The sequence below is a fragment of the Macaca thibetana genome, chromosome 8 (genome assembly GCF_024542745.1).
Source record: "Macaca thibetana thibetana isolate TM-01 chromosome 8, ASM2454274v1, whole genome shotgun sequence".
Taxonomy (NCBI): domain Eukaryota; kingdom Metazoa; phylum Chordata; class Mammalia; order Primates; family Cercopithecidae; genus Macaca; species Macaca thibetana.
The window spans coordinates 67,392,841-67,419,482 of NC_065585.1; the positions used below are offsets into that span (position 1 = coordinate 67,392,841).

At 33.3% G+C, this 26,642-nt stretch overlaps 1 long non-coding RNA gene across 2 annotated transcripts in view; it reads right to left on the reverse strand.

Annotated features, from left to right (window-relative positions):
- Positions 1-2,037: 2,037 nt before the first annotated feature.
- LOC126961715 (uncharacterized) overlaps positions 2,038-26,642 on the reverse strand; it is a 116,946-nt gene continuing 92,341 nt past the window's right edge. For both annotated transcript variants that reach the window (XR_007728396.1, XR_007728395.1), the window contains 3 exons: positions 9,892-10,109; positions 3,544-3,599; positions 2,038-2,620 (listed from right to left, as the gene is read on the reverse strand). This is a non-coding gene — a long non-coding RNA (uncharacterized LOC126961715). The remainder of the gene's footprint in view (positions 2,621-3,543; positions 3,600-9,891; positions 10,110-26,642) is intronic.

A 26,642-nucleotide genomic window follows, 5' to 3' on the forward strand; every position in this document is an offset into this window, starting at 1 on the left:
GTATGAGTAACTCTGGTTTACTAGAATTTGCATTTTTAAAGTCCCCAATGAGATATTCATATTGTAAGAATTGACATATACATCCTTTCAAAAATTTTCTCTCTTCATGTCCCGTCCTGTTAACTTTACCTCCAAGTTATCATGTGTTATGTGTTCACATTACTAGCTCACATTACTAGTTCACATTACTTCTCCTCATTCGAACTGGTAGAAAGTGATTTGGATTATTTTTGTTTTACAATTAACCTGTTTTTCTTTTAGATGAATCTCATTTATATAGGCCTGAGACAGCCCGATGAGTCCAAACTATGGAATTGGGACTCAATTTTTCCAGACCCCAGGTTTCCATTTTCACTGGCTGTTTTCTCCAAGCTCCTCTCTCATTTTCATTCTTCAACCATGTTCAATGATTTCTCAACCTAATGCTCTCTCAACTCTTCCAAATGCAATCTCAATGAGAACCTGAAGATCATCTTGAAGATAATCTTGAATTTAAAACTCTTCATTTTCCTAGGTTGAACCAAATGTAACTGCATATTTTGTGAGTAAAACACAATTGAATACTAGCAATATTTTGTATTTTAAAGGTTATACATGAGAAAGCTGAAGTTTAAAGGGCTTAAATAATTTGCCCAAAAGTCAAATGTTGGGTTAAACTGGGAGGCTAGTCCAGAAACCAGATATTTATTTTTCCATATACTCACTATTACATTCCACTGGGCTACTTTACACATATGTGTTATTTTCCTTACTCCCAAATACATTGACTTGGGGATTCCAGGTAGGCAGCCACCTATTGCAATAACTCAAAATATTTATCCTGTTTCATACTGTAGAAATGCAAAACTGACTTTCTAACATAGTAGTAATGTAAAAGAGACAGTAGAATCTTTTACGTCTTAATTTCAATGAACGATGCAGTGAACAATCCTAGTGCCTCCCCTTTTAAATATCACCCTCAAGAGCTACATTTCAAAAATGTTGACTCTGACAACCACCTTTGCATCTCCCACAGTATAATGTTTCACAAAGGTTTGTTGAATTGAATATAATGGAATTGAGTGAAACATGAAACCCCCAGTTCCTACGGATTTTTGTCAAACACATACTCCCTGGTTGTATTTCTCAGTTCTCAAGGTTTCAAGTTTCCATCCTCATTGTTCTTGCAAGTTATTTTACTGATGCCACAAATTTAGTACTAAAACTATTTTTCATTCATAAGGTCACAGTTTAAAATTAAAAATAAAAAATATTAGAGGTTACCTATTTTGTGAGTTTTTTTTTCATAATGTAATATAATAAACCTTAAAATAAAAATATACGTTAAGGAAATTAATTTTATCCCTGACTAGACATTTGGAAATCTTATTCTCTGATTATAAGAAGAGTCATTAAATATCTATTGGCTCGCCTCATTCAAATCAATTGTTTCCAGTGAATTCAAATAAGAAAGTCACTGAAATAAATCACCAACTTGAATATGCAAGGCTAAACTACTATCTGTCAGTTAATAATTTGAATTCCTAAAATCAATTTCTGTATATGTTAAGAATTAATCACTTTGGTAAATTAATTAATATTGAATAGTTCTGTAATATTCTCATTAAAAAATTCAGTATTAGGCATTTTCCCTCTTTGTTTTTAAGTTTTATGTGTTTCTTCTAATAGGTTTGTTTTATACTTAGAGGAAGCTCCTATGTCAAAACATAAAATATTTGCACCTAATCTTTCACAATGTCTCAAATGAGATTCACTAAAATATCAATATATGTAAGGGCTGATTTTAAGCTTTTTAATGCAATTAAACGTGTTTTCATACATACTACTGTCTGTTATGACTGTTCCTGAAATGTCAACACATTCAATATGTTCTGTGTATTAGATAATTAGGATGATTCCCCCAAAGCAATGATATTAACTAAGGTTGACACTCAGGGACTAATGAGAAAGAAAAAATAAAATTGCAGAGAAAATTGCAGGAGAAAATATTTTTAATATAAAGGTCAGCAATGGAAATATAGGGTATTAGTACTTAACTTAACCCAAAACAGATAATAGAAAAAAATGCGAAGGTCTTTTTAATTATGGGAAATACTGATTGAAAGTATATATGAAAATAATCAACTAAATTCATATATGTGTTAAATAACCAGTTGCAAATATTCAAGTCAGCAAATTGAAAACTGCAAGCATCTGTGGCTATCCCCAGTTTTCTTTCCTTCAACACTTTCAGTAATTTAGCGACACAAGTGAAACTTTATGGCAGTCACAAAAGCAGGTAGCTTAAAGATAAACTTTCGATAGTTCCTGTTCCTTTCAGGATACGTCATACATCACACACATACCGAAACAAATACTCGGTGAATGCATCCATTGATCGATAACAGTTTGCAGGTTGGTCATCATATTTTTATTTATTCAACTTTTGTCTTTGCTTTTTTCTGTTCTTTTCAAGCAGGGTCAAACACAGTCTTTCTGATCCGTTACAATCAGGTGCTCTCTGTACAACTCTCCCTTTCTTCTTCAGTAGGGGATGCATTCACCACACTGATGCATGGCTTTTGATGATCCGAAAAACGTGGGTGTTCCTCAAGAGCTACTGATCTAGATGTCTTCATTGCTAGAAATAGATCAAAGGAGACCTTCTCCAAAACGGTAGAATGATATCACAAAGAAAACCCAAGATGATTAAAGTTTTACTGTCAAATTATATTCTCACCACTAAGCAAATCCTGTACCTCTTTTAACATTTAGTAGAAAGACCGAAGAAACTACCTATATTAACATGTTATACTTATACTCAATAACTCATTCTTTTTTCTGAAAAAGTGGGTAAATGATCATAATTCTTTAGGTCAAATGATGAAGCCTGTGCCTACCGGAATCAGCAGTGCATTTCAGAATTAACTTATCTATGTTGCTAGGAGTTACTGAGACATTTGAGACTCTTGATGTATCACAATTTTAGGGAAATAAAGTAAAAATACTTACCTGTTTGGATTTTGGTTGCATCAACTTTGAAAGGGAGAAATAATTGAACTGACAAGTAAACATAAGGGTATTTTGCAAGTATACATCTTAAAGCTAAATGCTACAAATGTATAATAAATTTACTTTGGCAAAATTGTGTACTACACAGTTTGTAGAAAACAGTTTGATAAATGTGATAACTTAACATCTTTATTTTTTGTGATAATGATGGTTATAGCAAATTTCAAAATCATCCAGGGTGCCTACACTATAAATTAATGCCACTTTCAAAACAGAGATGGGAAGTTTTACTGTAATAATTTTTTTTTAAATGTAAACTTAATTTTAAGGTTTTTTAAATAAAATGTAACTTAATTTTTACAAACTGTATTTTACCAATTTTGTAGCCTAAAGAAGAATGCATTCTACCAGAAACCATAAGCTAAATGGCTTTTTGATTCTTGGAGGCCATTCTCACTTTCTCTGATATCCAGTTACTTATTTTTGCCATATGCACAACCAAGACAAAATTACTCAACGTTCCTCTTAAGGGGCAAAAGTCACTCCCCTTACCTTACTCTTCTGAGCACCGCAGCTGACATTCAATTCTTATATTGGCATTTCATTATCTGTATAATGAAGAGAATCAAATTTATATAATAAAAATAAAATTAATGGACCTGGAACATAAATCATATTTTAAAAGGCTTGATATTTGAGAGAAACAACGATAAATACAAACTATGTACAAAAAATACTGAATCAAGTTTGAAGAATTAGGAATTATTTGGTAGATCATGGATCTAGTCACCTACCAGATGTAGAAGCTGTTGCAAATTAACTGAAAAGGAGCCAGGAGTTGAAGAGGAGACAGAAATATCACAAAGAGCTTTTAGTGAGAGCTTAATATTTATAGTAGTTTTAGGCAAGGTGAGATTAGTCAAACTTGTCTAAATTGGATTCAAAGTGATACCATGTGGGTTAGATTCTGGATTGGCGAAGCTTTAACACTGCTCTACTGAAATAATTGTCTTTAAAGTAAGTAACAGATTGCCTTTTTATGTGCTGTTGAAATTTATACAACGTGAAGGTAATCTATGAAAGAGTAAGGATAAATTTGAAATTAAAGATCCTTAAAATCAATTAACCGATCAAATTATATAACCTTTTAAAATATTTCATACTAACATTTATCTATTACTGACAGAGAAACCAAAGAAAGCAAAAATTCAGAATGTAAATTTTTTTATAAACCTGTGTCCCAATTTTTTACTGTAGTGCTTAAACTGTCATATCCTTGGCAATTAATTCTGCTGTAACTTTATTCTCTTTTTATAGTTTTTAACACTCAAATTAAGAACATAGTCTAATGTAAACCTAGCTGAATTGAAAACAGAAAATGTATGTAAATATATATGAGAACATGTATATAAAAATATGCATTTTTTAAAGGTACCTTTAAAAGTCTTTCATATTATATCTCACACACACACACACGATGTGAAGATCAGAAGATCACTTGTAACCACCCAATATGAGCGAGTATATTTTTAAGAAATATAGTGTTCAAATATTGTTTTATCTCCTACAAGAGCAATTTATGGCTGTTTTATGGTTTTCATTTGGCTATGTCACTCTAAACCTACTTTGCTAACAAAGGGTAAACACGGTAGGGAATGAAATATCTTTTAACAAATAAGAAACACAGCAACAGCATGTATGTGATAGGAAAAATTAAAAGTTCCTGAGTAAATAAGTATACATGAATTGACTTCAATCTGAAGTGCTTTGTTATCCCTGAAAATTAGCTTAAATTCATTGAAGATTATTAGGACCCATTTAAATGGTTCACCTACTTGGATTGGGTGTCTTTTTAGTATCAGAACTGAATGATATCTATTAGATTGAATATTTTACACTCACAAGAGGTTTAAAAAACTAATCAACAGAAGTAGACTGTATGCTAACTAATCACTGAGAGACTCTTGATCAGAATTGCGCATTGCCAAGAGGCTCTCAAACAGGAGCGAACATGCCCTTTCTTAAGAGGACCCTGCTGCATAGCTGTGTTACAGTTTCTTCAATAAAGGAGAACTCTAAAAAAAACACACACTATGAATGCCTAATGTAGCTGTCCAGTTCATCGCAAGGTCAAACTGTAAAACTTTAAAATCCAGTTAAGACACTTATAAGTACATCCTGTGAAAGAATTCTTATTCTATTGAATGTCATGGTAATGTTAAATCTAAAATGCTAAATCAAAGCATTATTTCACTGGGATCCAATTTATTATATAAAATAATAATCAAAATGTTAGACTTGATATGAAGTATGACTTATATTTATTTTCTCCTTCTTCTCCTACTTCTTCTTCTTCTTCCCCCTTTCATTTGCTCCATTCTCTTAAAATCTATGGTCTTTTGAATAAATTTATTTTAGTTCCCCATCCTTAGCCTCAAAACTAATCTGTCTTTTCTTAGAATACTTAAAATTTGACTGTATGTATTCTGTTACTGTGTGTGGGTTGCATTTATTTTCCCCTCTCTGTTCTTTGCAAAAAGTATTTCTTCTTTCTAGAATGTGTTTGCATAGATTAGAACACATTGTACGCAGAGGTAAACACTAGAATGTTTACCTCTGTGGTTCTCAGTGTGAGCTGCATATTTGGGTTACCTAAAGGACCTTGACAACCATCTTTGAGGACTGCAGATTTATTTTATTATTTCATTGCTTAGGGATAGGTCGGGAATTGTTTTCAAGTTCACTAATTATAATGTTTAGTCAAAGTTATGAACCACTAGAAACCCGCCTTAAACACTCTTGGAGATACAGGACAAGTGACACCTGTAGGTTTGTTGCTTTCTATAACACACCTTCAGAAAAAAAAATAATTTTCCTTTCAACCGTTAGCACTTACGCACCATCTTACTCATATAGTTGTCAATATACTGTTGAAGAGCCTCTTAAATAGTGATTTAAGACTTTGGTTATTTTGGGGCATATTATATTGCCATATTTTTCTTCCTTTCTTATAGATTCTTATGGTCAGACATTATGGTTTATACATCTTTGTTTGGTGCTGTGCCTTGTGTACTTCATATGCTAAGTAAAGTTTTGTTACGTTAGTGTAAACTAATGTATTATCCACAACTAAATATATTCTGATCCCATAAAATTAAATATACTTGTTCTACAATCTTCACATATAATTTATCAGGAATTGTTAATCAAATAAAGGGTGTACTCTTAAATACATACACATAAGTATTAATATTTAGAGATGTGTGTGTATCAACTTCCAAGGAAGAATTAACAATAAAAGTTTTAAAAATAAAAGAAGAAACAAATCCAAGATGATATTACTATTTGTTTTCTATATTAAAAAATAAAAAATGAAAAATGATGTATCATATTCTAACCTTACTAAAGGTTATATGTGATTTTCTTTTTCTCTGAATTTCCATGCTTTGAATAGTACGTTGGTCAATATAAATGCTTGACAGCATTTTATGGATTTAAAGAATTAAATAATGAATCTATTTTTATGTATCCTATAAAATAAACAGAAGTAATTATAGAATCATAAATTTGGACTGAATCAAATAAATTTTTCGTTGTAAGAATTAGGGACTGGTACAATAAAACAAGCATACAGATTATAACAACTTCCCTGACAAGGAGTCCCAGCTATCTGCGAAGGATTTGTATAGAATACTTTAGGTATGGTCTTTTTGGTTAGAATATTTGAACATTGGACTATATGTTTTTTTCAAGATAATAAATTGTAATAGACCAGCTATGATTTGGAGAAGATAATTCTCAATAAAAATAAGATAACTTGGCTTCAACCTATAATGTGTGCCAAACACTTTGTTGAAGTGGTTTTCTTTCCTGGAGTAGAATAAGTTTTATACCAGGCTTATGTTGAGGTGTTGCTATGGTAACTATGTATGTCTTGCAAACTGTAAACAATTGTGTAAAGTGGTCAAATAGAGCACATGTTTATAGCTGGACTAGTTCAGTTCAAATATATACATTCAATTTTTAATATTATCTTTACAAAGAAATATTTATTCACTTCAGATGGATGTTCAGAACCCTATTCCAAAAGATTACAGCCATTTGTGTGTGGGTACATGTATGTAATTGGGGGGAAAGTGACATTTCTTTCCATTTTCCAAATCATAAAGTGAGGTGATTATAATACAGACAACTAGAATTCACAGTTCATCTATATAATTATTATGAGTAGTCTCTGAAAACATGCCAAAAGCTTTTCTAAGAATTAGGCCCTCAGGTATAAAGATTAGCATGGTTAAATTGACTGCTGGCGATTTGAACAACCTCTAAAGGCTCTGCATAAAATCCATTGACAATGAAAATTTTCATTTGAAAAATGTGCTGCCATGGGCAATCTATGCTAACCAATTTATAGTCTCCATTTTTATGGGAGTTTGGAAGAAAATGCTTTTAAATCAGCCAAACAAAACTCCCTGAATATGTTATAGATTCATACGTGATGACTTTGCCACCATGAAAAAGATAGAAATTATAAAAAGTCAGAGGGCATGCATCTTCTACATGCATCTAACTCTGCTATGGGTTTGAAACAGGCAGTGATGTTTCTATGCTGTCCTCTATGCTAAATCCCTGAATGAGACAGTGGAATGTAAGACTAAGGTTCTTGTCTAATAACATTTATTCCCAAGGAAAATGTAACTTTGAAAAGCACTTATAATATACAGAAGGTAATTATTAGTAGCAACACCACAGCCATACTCAATATTCATATATTTTCAATGTCATATGGAAAGAGTAACAATTTAGATTCACTCATTCAACTGATAAACACATTTTCTAATTAGTAGTATATAACTATTGTCACATTTGGGGTGTCCTACAGATTTTGAAAACTACTGTTAACCAAGGAAATGAAGAGCATTTTCTATCTCCAGATTGGTCCTAAATCTGGGGATAGAAAAATAAAATTTAAAAAAATGTGCTCGACTTTGACTTATCTTCTGTGTTATTTTATTTTCCTATTTTCTGGAAATATGTTGCATTTATCCATTTGAAAGATGTAATGTTAGCAAATTCAGAGAAGTAAATATAATTAAAAATTAAGTGTGTGAGACAAAAGTCCAGACAACAGATTTTTATAGCTAGAATGAGAAAATGAGAATATGAGAAATTATGTGTTATGCTGTTACTTTAAGGAATGATACACTTTGTGACTAAATGTATTAATTATCCAGGATATTTTCTCATTATTGTCATGTGAAAGATGAAATTTCATTATTCTCAAAAAATGTTGACTTTGTTTTATCCATCTTTCAAATATCAACACAGAATAGAAATTACAGAAAAAAGTAAATTTAAGAGAAAATTATGATGTCATCTATCTGCTTAAAAACTCAAAGAAAATCTTCACAACTTTCCAAGGCAGATACCAAGGGTCGGCCATTACATTAAGCAGTACAATAATGGGACAAATGCTTCTGGATTTTCACTCCTTAGGAAATGCATTCAATTTCTTCCTATTTTGACACTAATATTAGGTCAGCCCACCTCTGAAAACATTGTGTTGAAATGGCTGTCTTCATATATTCCTCATTGTGGTTCTTTGGTGAAATTGTCACTTTAGAGTCAAATTAGGGATCATTCAACGAGAGCCACAGCAGCATTGGTAATCAGCCTCAGGTTATTTCTTCCACATGAGAATTTTCAAGGCAGTCACTCATAGTTCATATCACACTTTTCCAAAGCATGAATGTCTATTGGTTGCATCGTGTAATGAGTCTGAATTTAAGTTTATAATTGTATAAATTTATGGATTCTGGTTGGTAGTATTTGGTTTTTGCATTTGACTCCAGGTTTTCTTTGTTACCAAAATATTATTTTTCTTTTTAATATTTTCATATCAAATTTTATTGCATCAATTTATATTAATAACTTATAGCCTATTGTTTTAGGTCATGTTTCTTCCTTAATTTAGGAAAAGTTCCTAATAAAATTTACCATCATGTAGGCAAGGATCCTACGTATTAATTAAATAAACACTATGCTTTTTTTGTGCATTCTATAATGTAAAAGAGCTAAAAGACCCTGACAAAAGACACACTTCTTTGAAATGTGTTAACAATTTTAACAATGAAGTTACCACAGTGTTAACAATGAAGGGGAACATATTGAGTTCAAAGAGTAATTTTTTTCAGATATTTCTCTTTTTCTGAATCTCAGACAACTACATTTTAAAATTTGAAGAATTTAACTACGAAGAATCATTCACAATTTTAATCTCATATATGCTTTACCTTTTAATATTTGTACAAAACTGAGCTGTTTTAAGTCTTCAATGACACTTTAGATAATCATTCTATAAACAGAGCAGAATCCACCCTCATAGAAATACATATTTTTGGTCATTTGAAATTCTGAATGTGAAGAGATAAATAGTATCATTTTAGTTTAACAGCTTGATCTTTGAAGTTTACATATATTGACTAATTTTATTCTGACAATAGCATTGAATATGGTGAATTGATCACAGTATGGTGCATCAAATTGATAATTCATAATCTATAGTTCATTAATCTGTAAATACTTAAGAAACCAAAATATCTGTCCCAGTGGGTAAATAGTTAAAAACTAACTTGTGAGTATCTGTGCACCATTTTTTCTCTCTTTGCTTCTGGCCTCATATTTTTCCATACTCAGCAGGGATTTCATGGCTGACCACATTGTTGCTTTCACAGCACTCTCCTGCATACTTGTCACCAAACCCCCAGGTCAATCTCAAGTTTACTCTTGAAGAAATGGAGTAGAAGATGAAATAGAAAATAATTAGGTAAGGCCTCTCTAGAGAGGGTGGTTACAAATTACCACAAAACATATCGACTTAAAATAACACACATTTCTTACCTTACAATTTCTGGGAGTCAGCAATCTGAGTTTGACTTAACTAGGTGCTCTGCCTAAGGGTCTCTCACAGGATGGCAATCAAGGTGTCATACATGACTCTCATCTGAAGGTCCAGTTGCTGATGGATCTACTTCCAAGTTTAGTGGTTGTTGGCAAGAATCAGTTCCCCGTTGACTTTTGACTAGAAATCTTCCACAGTTCTTTGTTAATTTGGGTCTCTCCATCAAAATGTGCAAGTCAAAAAAGCAATGGAGAGGATGGTTTAGCAATATGGAATTCATAAACTTTTGTAAGTTATTACATGATTGACATCTCATCAACTTACTGTAGTTTATTGATCTCTAGGATTAGTTTATACTTGCAAGGAGTGGAATACACAAGGGCATGAATACCAGAAAGTGAGGTTTATTGGGAACTAAGTTTGAAGTCTTCATAACATAGTCAAACAAAAAATTGTTGTTTTCCCTAGTAGTCAGATCTCTAAAGAGCCATTTTAATACAAAAATGTGTTAATTCCATTTCACTTTCATTAAAACAATGAAACCATGTCACCCAACTACTACTTTGTAACAAATGTTTCCCAAGAGCATTGGAAACTTGTAGTCTAACCAGATGTATACCCTAACGTGGTTTCACAATCCCTTGAGAGAAAGAAAGTAGAAATCTGAAAGAAGAGGGAAAACAGTTATACAAATGGCAAGTGTTTAAATTTTTTGTAATCTGGATAATATGAACAATGTTACTGGAATTGCAGATGGATAAAGAAAGGGAAAAAGGTAAAGGGATGAATAAGAAAGCCAGAGTAATATTTCTTAAAACTAGTATCAAATCATGTTACTTGTCTTCCTTTAAGCCGTCAGTAGCGTCTCTGAGCCTTGGGGCTTAAACCTATCAGTTCCCCATACTCTGCATGGTCTCAAAGTGATTTCACTCCCACCTAACTCTGACCTCATGTCCTGACTCCTCTATTCCACTCCTGCCTCTCCCATAGTTCAATTGAGTCATTTTTAAGTCCTCATGAACTGCAAAACTTTTGCAACCTTGGGTATACTTACTTTTCCCTTTGCCTGAAAGTTTTTATTTCACATTTCACATAATGAATCCTTCCCTAGATTCTGTGTTCACTAATAACAAGTCATGACCACTCTTTTATCTGAAAATTACTTTGAGCCAAGCAAGAGCCTCCTCTATCTGGCAGCTATTTCCTTCTACTGAGCTATACTCTCCCTCAGACTTGAATCCATAACTTGTTGACTAGGATACAAAAGGAATAATTGTCTCTCCTTCTAAAATGCATGAATTGTGCTCATTGTTTCTTTATAGTAGGCATTACTGTTTATAATTATTTTATTCATTTTTTTGCTCATATTTGTCTATTGCCCCTATTTGGATGAAAGCTCGCAAAAGGAGGCAGGATATGTCTTTTTTCTTGATCACTGTCAAAACTTCCACAATTAGGAAAGTGTCCAGATTATGGTAAGCTCTCAATAAATATATTTTGTTTTTAATAAAATATTGTGAATTAATTATTTATTTGATCAGAACTGAAGTGTGTTATTTTGGCCCTATTTGAATTTAAACAATGGCATGTCTTGTCTGTCTTGGCTGCAGCTATTGCTTGGATATGATTTGTCTGTCCCCACTTAAGCTCTTGTTTTAAATTAATACCCACCTCCAGGTAAGGTGGTGTTGGAAGGTGGGGCTCAGTGGGAGGTGTTTGGGATGTTGGAGCAGATCTCTCATGAATAACTTGCTCCTCTTCTAGGTAGTTAATGAGTTACTGCTCTCATGAAGCTGGACTAGTTCCCTTGGGAATGGATAAGTTCCAATGAGAAGGAGCTGGTATAAAGCCAAGACATCCCCCAGGTCCTCTCTTCACACATGTCTACTTCCCTTTTGACCCTCTCAGCCATGTCATGACTCAGCATGAAAGCTCTCACCAGAAGCAAGTGTCATGCCCTTGAACTTCTCAGCCTGCAGAACCACGAGCTAAATAAACCACTTTTCTTTGTAAGTTACCTAGTCTCAGGTATTCTTTTATAGCAACACAAAATCTAGTAAGCTCTTTTATGTCTAGAATTAAAGTAGTATATTATAGTGCCCCCAAGTAGTCACAGTTCATATTTTGGTGCCTATGTAATTATTAATACCACTCCCTTTATTCTCAAGATATCCTGGTTGGACTGATACATTAAATGGCTACTGTATTTGTGTCTCCTAAAACCTCTCTCTTCCAATCCTTTATTACCTTTTTTAATGAGCTTTTTACAAAGAAATATCTTTATAAGAGTAAAATTTCATCTCTCTCGGGTGTAAGACCTTGAATAAGTCAAATGTTTTTCAATGTATATTTACTATCTTTTAAGGGTATTACTCATACCCACATTGTAGAGTTGTCATGATTTGTAAATGGCACAATGCTCATAGAGAGTCAGATATTAGGCATTTAAATGATAGTTCCCCTCACCAAAGATAACCATGAGGACCAAGCTCCCAGGAGTTTAATATATATATACACACGCACACACACACACACACACACACACACACATTATATATGTACATATTATATATATATATAAAATACTGGGTTAAGTACATACTTTATTTTCTTGATCTATTGCACTTGGATATGTAAAATATTTAAATGGAGCTGCAGAAAAAATAAAGTTAGCATATAATATACTTTCTGAAATTTAGTCCTCTTCAAAGCAGTCACCCACTTTGATGACCAAGCATTAAAATGTTTATAAATAGTGCATTTAAGATTGAATAAAATACATTAAACTTGTGCATTTAAATAGGGAATGAATGGCATCTTTCAACATATATTTATAACCTAAATTACAATTATTAATGTAAATAATTAAAAAGGAATGATCACTACTTTTAGTTATGCTAATGTTTTCTTTTTTCTTGAGGAACATAGAGAATCTATGTCAGTATTATCTGAAAATTAAGTTTTTACTTTTATGCTGCCAGTAAGTAACACTTTGGGTACATGCATTTAAAAATTAATACTTAGAATGTTTATTTATCCCAATTTACTTATCAAAGCAAAGGAAGCCCTAAAAATATGAGAAGGTAATTAGAAAATCAAGTAAGCTACCTAACCACAGCTTTAAAAGTATGTGAGTTAGAAAGCCAAAATTCTTCTATTTGAAAGTCAACAACTCAAATCAATGTAAAGGAATGTTGTTTTCCGTAAAGATTACTAAAGTCAGATTGCAATGACATCCTCTCCCTCCAAACTGTCAAGCAAATAAACAAAAGCTACTTTAAGTCTCTAGTTATATACATAAAATTATAGGAGGAATGAGTCAAAGCAAGAATCACTCAAGCCTTAAAAATATTGAAAATTTTATTGTTTATTAAGAAAGTAAAGGAATAAAAGAAAGGCTACTCCATAGGCAGAGCCGCCTGAAATATGTTATAATTGAGAACTTCTACTCTGCTGCCTTGATTGAGGGCCTTTTTATTAATAATTTTTGAAACGATCAAGTAGAGAAAAATGTTAGTAGGCCAGGATGTGGGACTTTCGGTGTCTTCAGCAGCTACTGTTGACCAGCCTTTTCTTTTCTCTACAATAGCAAGTAGTAGCAATGATAGGAAATGAGAAACGATTTGACCAGGGTGAGTGATAGAGCAGAAGGTTATCTCATATCTTTCAGAAGTCTTGGAACATCTGGAATTGTTCAGTTTATTTCACATGGGCGATAAAATGGAAAAGCTGGTGTATAGTAATTTAGTGGCTTCCCACTTCATCATGCATTCTTTGTATTTTTGCAATAGATTTGATGTGTGTTTTTATTTTTGAATGCTAAATGGTGTTCATTATATAAACGAAATGAGCCACTTGGTGACTATGGAGACATTGTTTCTACAATCTGCCAAAAATTAACTGAACAACTGCCATGAGTGATGATGGGGAACTAAGTCTTTGCATATGCTGAAAAAATATAAAAAATAAATTCCATGTGTATTGCATATCCTTCAATTCACAGCTGGTTAAGCCATTAAAAGTACCACATTTTTTTCCAATTTGCTTCACACTGAATGGAATTTATGAGTCTATTTGCAAAATTAACATTCATTCTCCCCTATTATTAAGATTCTGATTATCTTGTTTTCAATTTCCAAGACTACAGCCTCAACTCTTTCTCCCTTTAGTCCTCTGTTTTACACTACTTTTTTCATTATTTGTTACTAAGTCAGGTGATGGTCTGGCAAAGTGGAGAAATAGTGAAACTAATGGATCTAACAATTTATTAAAAGCCTTGATGAATTTGGAGGTTGATGGGTATTTAGATAATAGCGTGATGGGTGAAAAGACAGATGAGAGACAGAGACATTTCTTTCTTTCTCTCTCTCTCTTTCACACACACACACACACACACACACACACACACAGACCCCACCCTCCCACCCCCCCACACACATTTATATATGTGAATACCATCAACAAGTCTTGCATAGGGCAGGGACCTTTTCTTACTTCCCGACTCTGCTCATATGTTAGTTTTATAAAGTTTAACTTTCAATGCTCTATTTATATTGAACTGGTTGGTTTTATTATTAATATTTATGAGTCTCTTGCTGCCTTTCATGATCATTAAACTGCTTTCATTTCTTCTCCAGTGATCAATTTTACCCATTTCTTAAATTTTACTCTTAAAAGATCAGGGTTCAAGTTCATTTAATGGCTCCTCATTTAATAACTACATAACCTCAGATAAAATTAACTTTTTTGAATCTCAATATCCTCATCAAAAAATAAGGTTATCATGACTCATTTATTTCACTAGAAGTTTGTAATAATGAATAATAGTAAATGTGAAAATTTTGGTACAGTATAAAGTATATTTAAAATTAAATAAATTATTAAAGACTAAGACAACATACAAGCCACATTGTGGAGCAAGTCATTTCAGTCTATTTAATGAGCCACATGTTACAGTCAGGCAAAGGGTAATGTCATAATTTTCTTTTGTTTCCTTTGTTTGCCAAACATAATTTTTTACATGTATTAAAATGTGGAAAAAATAAACCAAGCATCTCTTAATGACTAAGTGCTTCAATGATGGCTTTTCTACCAGTTTTGTTAGAAAAAAATTCTTAAGGCATTCATATGATAATTACAGTTTTGTTTCAGCTGTTATGATTATAATAAAATGTGATTATTTTTGTAGTTTTTTAAAAATTACAGGTTGTAGCCATCTCAGTGCAAAGCTTAAATATGGTATATACAAAGTTAATTTATAACAACATATACATAAAACTGATTTTTACAAAATAACTTTGTGGAAATACAAACAATACAAGTGAACAATACAGTATTAATTAATTCAGGCAGTGCTATCTTTTGAAAATGTATTTTTCTAAGACACTTAAGCATAAATGATATATTATTAAGTTTCTCTTCTTAAAAATGCAGATCCTAAGTTTGAACAAACTGTAATAGGATTCTGAATATGAAAAAAAGGGGAAAATGACCCTGATGCTAATTTACTTCGATAACAAACCAAGGTTTACAGTGTTATCCATATATTAAATAAATAAGTAGGCATTTGAGAAATAGGGGGAAAAGGAGAACCTTAATACTTTGAGACCTAAGACATTTGCATATTTTCACAAGTGTTTTGAGAATAACAAAGACCCCTACATGATTTTTATATTAAGAACAATTTCTGTTGCCAATAGGAATATCTTAATTTCCATACTCTCACTGGTATTGTAAAGTTTCTTGGAAGAAACAGAAATAATCATTCTGCCTCTTTTAACAATTATAAAAGCCATTGGATGCAACATATCCTTCTGAACATTTTTCTAAAAATGTCTTTTCTAAATTAAGTTTACAAATATTCCTATAACCAAAGTTGAGAATTTGAAGCATTACAAATCTGTGTACTTTTGCTACTTCCTAGAAAAAAGTAAAAGAAGCTAGTGTTATTATGCTAGCTATCTAGTAAGTATATTAAACAGTAAAAATAGAAAGACTATGTAGAAACTAATCTGCTATTGAGGTCAAATTAGTATAAATTTGCTTTTCAGTGAAGAGGAAATCCTCATATATACAGGTCTTGGTGATAAGAGGAAAAATATTTCTGTCAAATATTTCTCTGCTTGGTGAATTAACTAACACTGTTTCCCTCTTTTTTATTATTACATAATTTATTTTCATCTCATAAAAAATTAGGATTCCTTGAGACAGTTGGAAAAATCTTTTGTTTTAAGTCTGTAGGACAAAAGATATGTGTGCTACCATGAAAGTCTTCAAAAATTTTCCTGAGAGATGATCTGGCTCAAACAATTGGTTGTCAGTTTTTTTCTATTGCAAGAATGTTAAAAAAAAAAAAAAAAAAAAAAAAGTGTACAACTTCTATAGCACATTGCTAAGAAATATTTGTCCTAATACATTTGGAAACTCCCTTAATAATATTCACAGAATCAATTCTGATTCCAAATTATGCTTGTCAGTATTGTGTCCAAAGTTCAGAATGACAACATTTCCAAGGTTTTTGTGACTCATGGGGCAGATTGCCATAATATGGGCTGGTGACATTTAGTGTCACTGAATGAAGACATAAGTGCAAATTGTTTCCTCAGAATGTTTTAAAAGTGGTCTCTATGCAAGAACTCATCCAAAGAAAAAAAATTCAAGGAATTCATGACCTAAAACTGAATCTGGAGAATTTGGCTGTATTTTTAAACAATATATAGAGGTAGAATTTTGTCTCCACATCAAAAAATGAAATAAACCTGGAAAAGGCTATGCAAAAATCTTTGAATATTACTTTGGGTCTTTATAGTTCATGTCCCTTGGATGAACATGAACAAGATGGTTCTGGGAAACAAAGTTTACAAAGCTCAAAAAGAGGTGTTCATGGAATAAGGTTCTGTCTTGAAAGCTTTCCTAGGTGTCCCACCCAGCTTAGTGAAACTGTGTCCTCATTTGATGTAGTTTCCATTCACAGCTGTCATAGTCTACAGTGCAGTTCTTTTCACCCCGAAATATGTGTGGTTTTGACAAATGTTCTCTCTAAAATAACTCAGAATACGTGATAAAATTATCAATAGGAATGCTCCTAATAGACAATGTCATTAATTTTAACACTTGGTCATTCAAAACTCTAGAAATACTGATACAAAAATATGATGGCTACTAAACTAATTTAGGGAGAAAAAATGACCATAAAAATAACAACACTGTATTTATGGCACTAATAGTATCATTAGAATTATTAATTGGCAATATGCACTAAAAACACAAAATTAAAAACTACTCAACTGTAGTAATCAATACTAAAATAATGCTACCAATGTATTAGAAGTCCTTGGTAGATTATTTATCCTTAGGAAAAATAGGCTAGACTCGGGTAACTACTCATTTATTCAACCTAGTCAAATCTCTCAGGGCATTGGAGGTTTAAAAACAAGATTCCAGAAAAATTGTTAATTCTGTTGTTGTTGTTGTTGTTGTTGTTGTTATTGTTTTGAGACAGAGTCTCACTCTATCACTCTGTCACCCAGGTTGGAGTGCAGTGACGTGGTCTCAGCACTGCAACCTCCACCTCCAGGGTTCAAGTGATTCTTTTGCTTCAACCTCCCGAGTAGCTGGGATTACAGGCACAGAACAGAGCAAAGATTGAAACTCAAAACTCTGTTTAATGTGGGATAGTTTACAAAAATGTCCATCCAGTCTTTCCCTCTCATTAAGAAGTAGAGCCTATTTTTCCATGCCTTGTATATGTGGCGGCCTAATGTTAATTGCTTTCGACCACTGTTACATTAACAACCATGCAAGTAGATGCTTTAAAAATGTGTGTGAATTGAGGCTTGCTCTCTTGCTGCTCTTGGAACCCTGGTAAGAATAGGATAACACGCATGATGATTAGAGTCATGTATCCCAAATGTCTTTATCACCTTGGCCAATAGCCTGCTAAACACCTCATGTATGAGTGAGCATAGTCTACATCATTCGGCCAATAATCAACATTCCATCTACTCACAGCTGTGTTTGTATGCATAAGAGCCAGCCAAGCCAGTATCAAACAAGTTAACCTGGAAAATAATATATATCCAGCAGAACAATAGAATCATCAGGTAAACAAATCATTGTTGCTGAAAGATACTACATTTTGGAATGATATGTTACACAGAAAAGCAAACTGATACAAATAAATTTTCAACTTCAGTATTTAATAAGTAAGATTTTCACAAATCATCTTTCAGAGTAACCCCAAAAAGCAAATCTCCCATGTATATCATGTTGATAAAATCAAAGGCAAATGAGAATCTGCTGCTTAAAACTTGTTGGAACTACCCTAAATCTACTGAAAAGTCTTCTAAGAGACCACTGCTAAGACAAATAATTTCCATTAAACATGATAAAATACTTTCTTTTATCAAATATGTGCAAGAATTTCAAATTACAAAATAAGGGACCCCAAATAAAAGTGACTAAGAAGGCAGTTTGATAACCTGGAGACATCAGATAGAAGAGAAAAGCAAATAATAATGATGTTAACAAAATATGGTCACCCTCAATGATTTAAAAATATATAATAACAATTCAGAATTCCAAGAATCTTAAAGGGGTTAGGCATATTGGAATAAATTTTTTATTACTCAATTGTGTATTCTCAGAAGAAAAAACAGAGCTAAAACTTAGCCCAATTAACTGATTTAGGGGATATTTAAATTATCTTTAAGTCTGTCATTTTATTGATAAAAATATAAAGTCAATGTGATGCACTAGTCACAGCAAAACAAATGGCATAAATACATATATATCTATAATTGATAATAAATTAAATGAATGATTAGTGGAAAGCTCTGAGGTACTGATTTCAGTGACATATAATTTTGGGGGGCAAAATATTTCCCAGAGAGTTTAGACATTAAGGCTTCTAAACAATTGGAGTTTAACTCTCTTGGAATGCTAGGATGGTTTGGTTAAATGGTAGCTAACTGATCACGGTGCTTTGATTCTGAGACAAGGCAGAATTATATTCTCTACATTCACGAATTTGAGAATTCGAAAGGATGAAGGTAACACTAAAGCACATTATTCTTTTCAATAATGCATTCTTACATTTCAAATTTTCATCTTAAATTTTAAGTAATCAAGCTAACATTAAAATGAACACTGAAACATAATTAAAGGTATAATGTCCATTACACAAAGTGCCATAATGTATCACCACTAGAAATTAGTCTCTATTTTTATGTGCTTAATAACAAACATGACAAATTTCAAATGCTATAGGTTAGAGGATATTAATACTTCTTGTATAGATAAGGCTAGTTCTCCAAGAAATGAAATATTTATCAAGATATTTGAAGCAATGCAGGTGAAAAACCTTGGGAAATACAACGTATTGCATATGTGAAGACAATTGTGGAGGAAGACGTACAGAAGGGCAGAGTGTAAGAATCATAGTAGGAGGAAGTGGAGTAATATTTGTGAAGGATGATTTCTAAAATATCTTCTGTGAATTTGAGCAAGTCAATTAATTGCAGTAATGTTTCCTTAATTTTTCAATAAAAAATTTAAAGTTACCCATGTTCAGCTTAATATGTGGTCATTTTAACTTGATTACCATCATGAATTATTGGAGTGCTGCATGCAAAGGCATGGAATTTTAAAGAAAGGCGATTTTCATTCTTTTTCTGTTCAAATTGTCAAAACATAGATTATCTGACTTCACCAAATTCTCTGTACTGCTGTTACAGCATGTTTTTGCCATTCACCATGAAATACTTTTTATTATAAAAACCAGCTTTCAACTACTTAAATAGAATGAATATTCTGTGGAAGAGGAATTAATTTCATCTGCAAAACTATAGAACTACAGCACATTTTAGAAACTCTATTGGTCTTGACCATATTTTTTTGTATATAGAATTTTATGCAGGAGAAAAATTAGAATCTGAAAATCAGGTAGTTCTGAAAGTGCATGTCTGGAGACATAAGAATTAAGATAAACAGGTTAGTTCCTTGTTTTGGCTTGTTTGCCTTGGTATCATTGTCATTGTCAGATGTTTGATGATCCAAACCAGTATATTTCTAATTCAGTTATGTACTTGTTGTGTCTATTATTTAAGAGTTTTTACTCACATTGTGAAGGGATGTGTGTGTGTGTTTGTGTAGTATGGCATGGGTGTATGTGTCTGGTACATGTATTAAAATTATATGTATATTTTAAACAACTTTTTGATCTTTCTGATCATTTGAAACACTGTTTATTGTTTAAGCTAAAAGACAAATTTTCAAATGGAATAAAAGAAGAAGAGAGAAAGTGAGAGAGAGAGGGAAAGGAGAAAAGGAAGGAGAGAGGGAAGGAGGGAGGGAGGGAGGAAGGGAGGGAGGAAGGGAGTGAGGAAGGAAGGAAGGAAGGGAGGAAGGGAGGGAGGGAGGGAGGGAGGCCGCCCAAGGAGTAGTAGGTAAGAAGTATGGAATAAGTTGGGAAAAATTTATGAATGTTTTAATTGTTTAGGTCTATAGGATATGAAACCAGATTTTTAAAAGGACCCAATTTTATCCCATTTTATGCTTTGATCCACTGATTAACATTTGCAACCACTAACTCACTTTCCTGATGGAGCCAACTGTCAGATCGTGCTGCTTCCAGGGCCCAGTACAAAGTTTCCAGCTGTGGATGTAGACAGATCAAAGCATATGATGGACTCTCTACAACACAGTCTATCTGGAATACTAATAATAGTCTGTACTACATGTAAAGAATCAAGTCATTTTTCTCCACTCCTTCAAATAATCAGGGTTTCCTTGTACATGCTATTAATTGATTCAATATGCAGAAGGAATGTCTGAACTTTTCCCACGCCTTATACTTACTCGTTTTTTATAATATACATTAGTCCACCTCCAGAGGTTGTTTTAATTCAAATCAGGTTGTTATTTTTTTCATAAAAATGGAGTGGGTAAAACTCGTTATGTTTAGCTTTATATGCTATGCATTTTCTTATGTTTTATAATTGTTTGTGTATGTGCAGGTGTCTACCCTATGCAATTTTGATACTGCTTAACTTGTTTTTGGTAGAATTTCATTATGTACTTTTATAAATATTGAAAGTTTTACCATGAATACTTTATGAAGATTGCTTGGTCCTATGAGAACCTACTTGAGATTTTGAAACCTCTAGTTCAAAGAACTCTCCAATAACTGGTAATTGTGTTTAAGCTTATCACACTATGAAAAACTGAGGTCTTTTTGTTTGTTTGTTTTATATGGGACAGTAGATGTTTGTTTTTATTTTATTCCAGATTCACCTTTTGCCTCTCAATGGCTTATTCTCTAGTCAGGGAACTTTGGACATTTTTTACCCAGGCAATAGTTTCTATAGCTTGATTGTTTTAAGACTCTGGAGCATGGAAGATGCACGCACAGTCAAGATGCATTCCTTATGTCTTCTGAAGGTAAAAACATAAGGACCAACACTTCCAATTTCTAGCCAAATAAGCATGTATTGTATACTTCAGATGTATAAAAGCTGTATGATAATGATACAGGCAGTACATAAAATAAAATATGTATAACAACAAAATCTCTTTCCTCACATAGTTGACTTCACTTTTCTCAGGTGGTTTGTAAAGCTGCTCAAAAGTCCCTATGTGATCATTATTTATATACACTCAGAGTAGACAGAATAGTGTCCTTTAAATTTTCTATATGCCATTAAGTGAAGGGAAGCTTCTGTCTTGGGCATTACAAAGATTCTATTCTTGACCAAACATTTTTTTTTTAACAAGGCCTGGACTTTGGACCTTGTCTTTGGCTTGCTTAGTCCAGTTTAGCAAGAATTCTGGTGAGTCAATTTAGTGGAAAAACTCCACCTTTAGTATCTAGTCACCCTCTACATCTGATCGAATTTCTCATCCTCATTCTCAATATTTTATCATCATGGCCTGCCTACAGCAAATATCCTGTTGAGCCTTTATATTTTCTCTTCATAACTTTCCATTCACTGACCCCTAACTCTACTCCTTGACTATAAATCTCCACTTGTCATTGTTGTATTAAGATTGAATCTACTGCAAAGCCCCTCTTGCAGTAGTCTCTCTTGAATAAAGTCTTCGTTACCATCTTTAACAAGTGTTACAAGTAATTTCTTTTTCTTTAACAGTTTTGATGTCTATGACATAAAGAATAAGATTCAGCATTCAAGTGTGCACCTTTGTCTTTGCTCCTGGATGATTGATCAGAGATCTATTTTTAAGGCCAACTCCTGATTCTATGCTCACAAGAACAGTCCTTGAAGAATGGCAGGGACAGATTTTGATTCTTATGATTTTAAATACACTCTCTGAAGCTGGGTTGGAGTCTCAGGCTTCTTTTGAAAGGTACCTCCTGTGCTGGAAGTGCTTCCTGGCTTCTTGTTTTGAATGGAATTAATTCCCAGACTCCTAGAATGGAAATGATTTTTCTATTTCTTTCTATTTGACTTCTCTCTATTTGACTCTACTTCTCCCATGAGAACCCCTCTGTCAACTGAAACTCTCCTCCTCAAACTCCTTTTAACTATATTTTAACGTTACCCATATTCAGCTTAATATGTAGTCATTTTAGTAGTTAGTGACTATATGTCACCACAACAATAACTTTGTTGGTCTCTTTCATTGATGGCATGACTCTACTAAGGGTAATTTGAACTTCAATGGCTTATTTGGGAAATGCAAGATCCCTAAACTGGCTCTATTAAGACCTCTCCCTTCCATTACCTCCTGTATTCATCCGTTTTCACACTACTATAAAGAACTAACTGTTCTTGTGGTAGTTTGCTGAAAATGATGGTTTCCAGCTGCATCCATGTACCCTAGAACATAAAGTATAATAATAATAAAAAAAGAGCTACCTGAGATTGGGTAATTTATAAAGAAAGGAGGTTTAATTGACTCAGTTCTGCATGGCTAGGGAGGCCTTAAGAAACTTACCGTCATGACCGAAGGTAAAGGGGAAGCAAGGCACATTTTACATGGTGGCAGGAGAGAGAGGATGGGAGAAATTGCCACACATTTAAGCAAACAGATCTTGTGAGAACTCACTCACTGTCACAAGAACAGCATGGGGTAAACCATCTCTTTGATCCAATCACTTCTCACATGGCACCTCCCCTGATGGAAGGGGATTACAATTCAAGATGATATTTGGGTGGGGACACAAAGTCAAACCATATTATCTCTGCTCCTTCCACCTCCTCCCACCACCTTCAGTCTACCTTTCAACTCTTGAATTATTTGTTCAGGTGTTATGAACAACTGTAGCTTAGAGGTCTAACAAATTTATATGCCATGAAAAATGCAATGAGAAAATCTTACTTCATCATTTCTAATGATGTTGACTCTTCTCACTACAAATTTCTCATTTCCAGCTCTGAGGCTTTAGTTGACAGACAGAGTTTGACTCCAGAATGCTATCTACTTGGTTAGCATTTAATTATGACAATATGTGTGTTTTTTCTTTTGTTTTGCTATAAAATGTTGAGTATGTTAGAAAGAAATAACATACAATTAACTCAAAAGTTTAAAATAATCCTTAAAATAACATCAATTTGGCAGATGGGAACACTTTACACCAAAATGCAAGTCTACCTATGATGTTTAACTTGAGAGTAAAAGAGCTACAATTCTGGAGTCTGAATGATTTTCATTCATTATGCCACTATTCTGAAAGGATGCAATGCAAATTTGCTATTTTTGTTATTCTGCAACCGAAAAGAAATAGGGACCCACGTTGCATATTTCTCTGTTGGACATCACAAGATCAATATGAAAGAAACAAAATACAACAATCCTCACTTTGTGGCTAGGATGTGAGAGAGGAATCTATCCATGATTAAGCATGATCATGGTGCAATGAAGAACAGAGAGACCTTTTAAATGTAATTTTTTCTAAATTACTCTAAATCTTTAAATGCATATGTGTATAAATGCAGATATAGTACATTTTTACTAGTTTAGATCCCAGAATATTAAGAAATTGACAAAAAAAGTTAAGCAAGCATTTACCTTTCAATTTGTAAAAAATAATAACTGTACTGGAGGAATAAAAGATTAATACTAGTATGTCTTCAGTATTGTCTTTCTATTTGTAGATCTTTAAGAACAATGAACATGTCATACTTTTCAAACAATGAACATGTCATATTTTTGAAATAATGCTGTGGACTTTGAAACTGCGTATTTTTATTTTTTTAATTTTTTGAGACAGTTTTGCTCTTGTTGCCCAGACTGGAGGGCAGTGGCGCGATCTTGGCTCACCACCACCTCTGCCTCCCAGGTTCAAATGATTCTCCCGCCTCAGCCTCCCGAGTAGCTGGGACCACAGGCATATGCCATCACACCCGGCTAGTTTTATATTTTTAGTAGAGATAGGCTTTCTCCATTTTGGTCAAGCTGGTCTTGAACTCCCAACCTCAGGTGATCCACCAGCCTCGGCCTCCCAAAGTGCTGGGATTGCAGGCGTGAGCCACCATGCCTGGCCTAAACCACAGATATTTGAAGAAAAATTATGGGCCGGTATAGGAAGAGGTTGGTTAATGGATACAAAGTTACAACTAGATGGATGGAATAAGTTATAGTGTTCTGTAGCATTTTCAGGTGAATATGGTTAACATAATTTAGTGTATGTTTTCAAAAAGCTGGAAAAGTGGATCTTGAATGTTCACAACAAAGAAATGATAAATGTTTGAGATGATGAATATACTAATCAATCTGATTTGATCATTACACATTGTATGCATGCTTCAAAATCTCACTCTGTAACCCATAAATATGTACAAACATAATTTGTCTGTTAAAAGTGAAAGAAAAGCATAATAATAAGCGTTTCACCACCCTGGAGAAACTGTGACAAAATTAGTACAAAAATTCACCATTCTATAAAACTGTATGACCCCCCAACACAAAATAAACTACCCACACTAGGCGCAGTGGCTTACGCCTGTCATCCCAGCACTTTGGGAGGCCAAGGCAGGTGGATCACTTGAGGTCAGGAGGTCGAAACCAGCCTGCCCAAATGGTGAAACCCCGTCTCTAGTGAAAATATAAAAATTAGCCAGGTGTGGTGGCATGTGCCTGTAATCCCAGCTACTCGGGAGGCTGAAGCAGAATTGCTTGAGCCCGGGAGGCGGAGCTTGCAGTGAGTGGAGATCACACCACTGCATTTCAGCCCGAGCGACAGAACAACACGCTGTCTCAATAAATAAATAAATACATACATACATACATACATACATACATACATACATAAATACATAAATAAAAAATAAACTACCCAAATGGTAAATACATAAAATACAAAAAATGATTTGTCACAGAACTATCTACAATGGTGAAAATTTGGAAATAAGTTGTCAGCTAAGAAGATAAATATGTATATTGTGGAAGACGAATGAGATGTTACATAGTCACTGAAGGGAAAGATATGCTAAAGAAACAAATGGGTCATACCAAATGGAAAATAAGAAGTGTTTGATTTTGTTAAAGTCACAGAAAGCAATACATTTATATATCTAAGAAAGTTGGAAGAAAATACACAAACTTAAAATATTTATAAAGAGAAAATAGGTGATTTCATGTTTATTAGAAAAATTATATTTTATTCGATTTCAATGTTATTCTTATAATTTTAAATATTAGAAATTATAACATAAAATGAATAAACTAATAATTGATTTCCCTTTTAGTATATAGAGAATAACTTATTCTTTATATCATCATCAGTACTAAATTCATTACTAGAGTACCTCAAGGAGGAAAAGAGGTTCTACTAGCGGAGCTGAGGGGTGAGGGATGGAGAATCAGTGTTACCTAACACAGATGGGCTGAGTGGAAGGAGGGTAGATCATCTAAACCCAAACCACAAACTGGTTACCATAAAAGGAAGATGTGATGATTGTGGCAAAACAATAAATATCCACAATGTCTGGTGCTTCACACAGTGTAATGCACAAAGGTATCAACATATACTTATGGAATGGAAGAATGAATGATGACGCCAAGAAAACTGTGCATGTAAAATTCCACTGACACTTGGTACATTCAATACTTTGAAATTAAAGATGTAGTGAATGTACAATGAAAAATATCAAAGAAAAAATCAAAAAGAAAGCAAAAAAGTTAACAACTATTCATATTCATAAATGCTATAAAATACTATTTATTAAACTACAGAAGAAAAACAGACAATATTTGGCTTTCAAACAAACTTTATACATAAAGTTAAAATATGAAAATATTTTCTAGTACTTGAAAAACTCTTCTACAATAATTGAAAATTATATAGTCTTTTCTTTTTATGACATTGGTTGTATGATATTGGTTGTATTAATGATATTGGTTGTATTAATAAAAACTGGAATGTGATAGGGATGAAAACCAAAAATGTAATTTCTTCACTTTTTTTTTTTTTTTTTTTTTTTTTTTTTGAGACGGAGTCTCGCTCTGTCGCCCAGGCTGAAGTGCAGTGGCCGGATCTCAGCTCACTGCAAGCTCCGCCTCCCGGGTTCACGCCATTCTCCTGCCTCAGCCTCCCGAGTAGCTGGGACTACAGGCGCCCGCCACCTCGCCCGGCTAGTTTTTTTTTTTTTTTTTTTTTTTGTATTTTTAGTAGAGACGGGGTTTCACCGTGTTAGCCAGGATGGTCTCGATTTCCTGACCTCGTGATCCACCCGTCTCGGCCTCCCAAAGTGCTGGGATTACAGGCTTGAGCCACCGCGCCCGGCCTCTT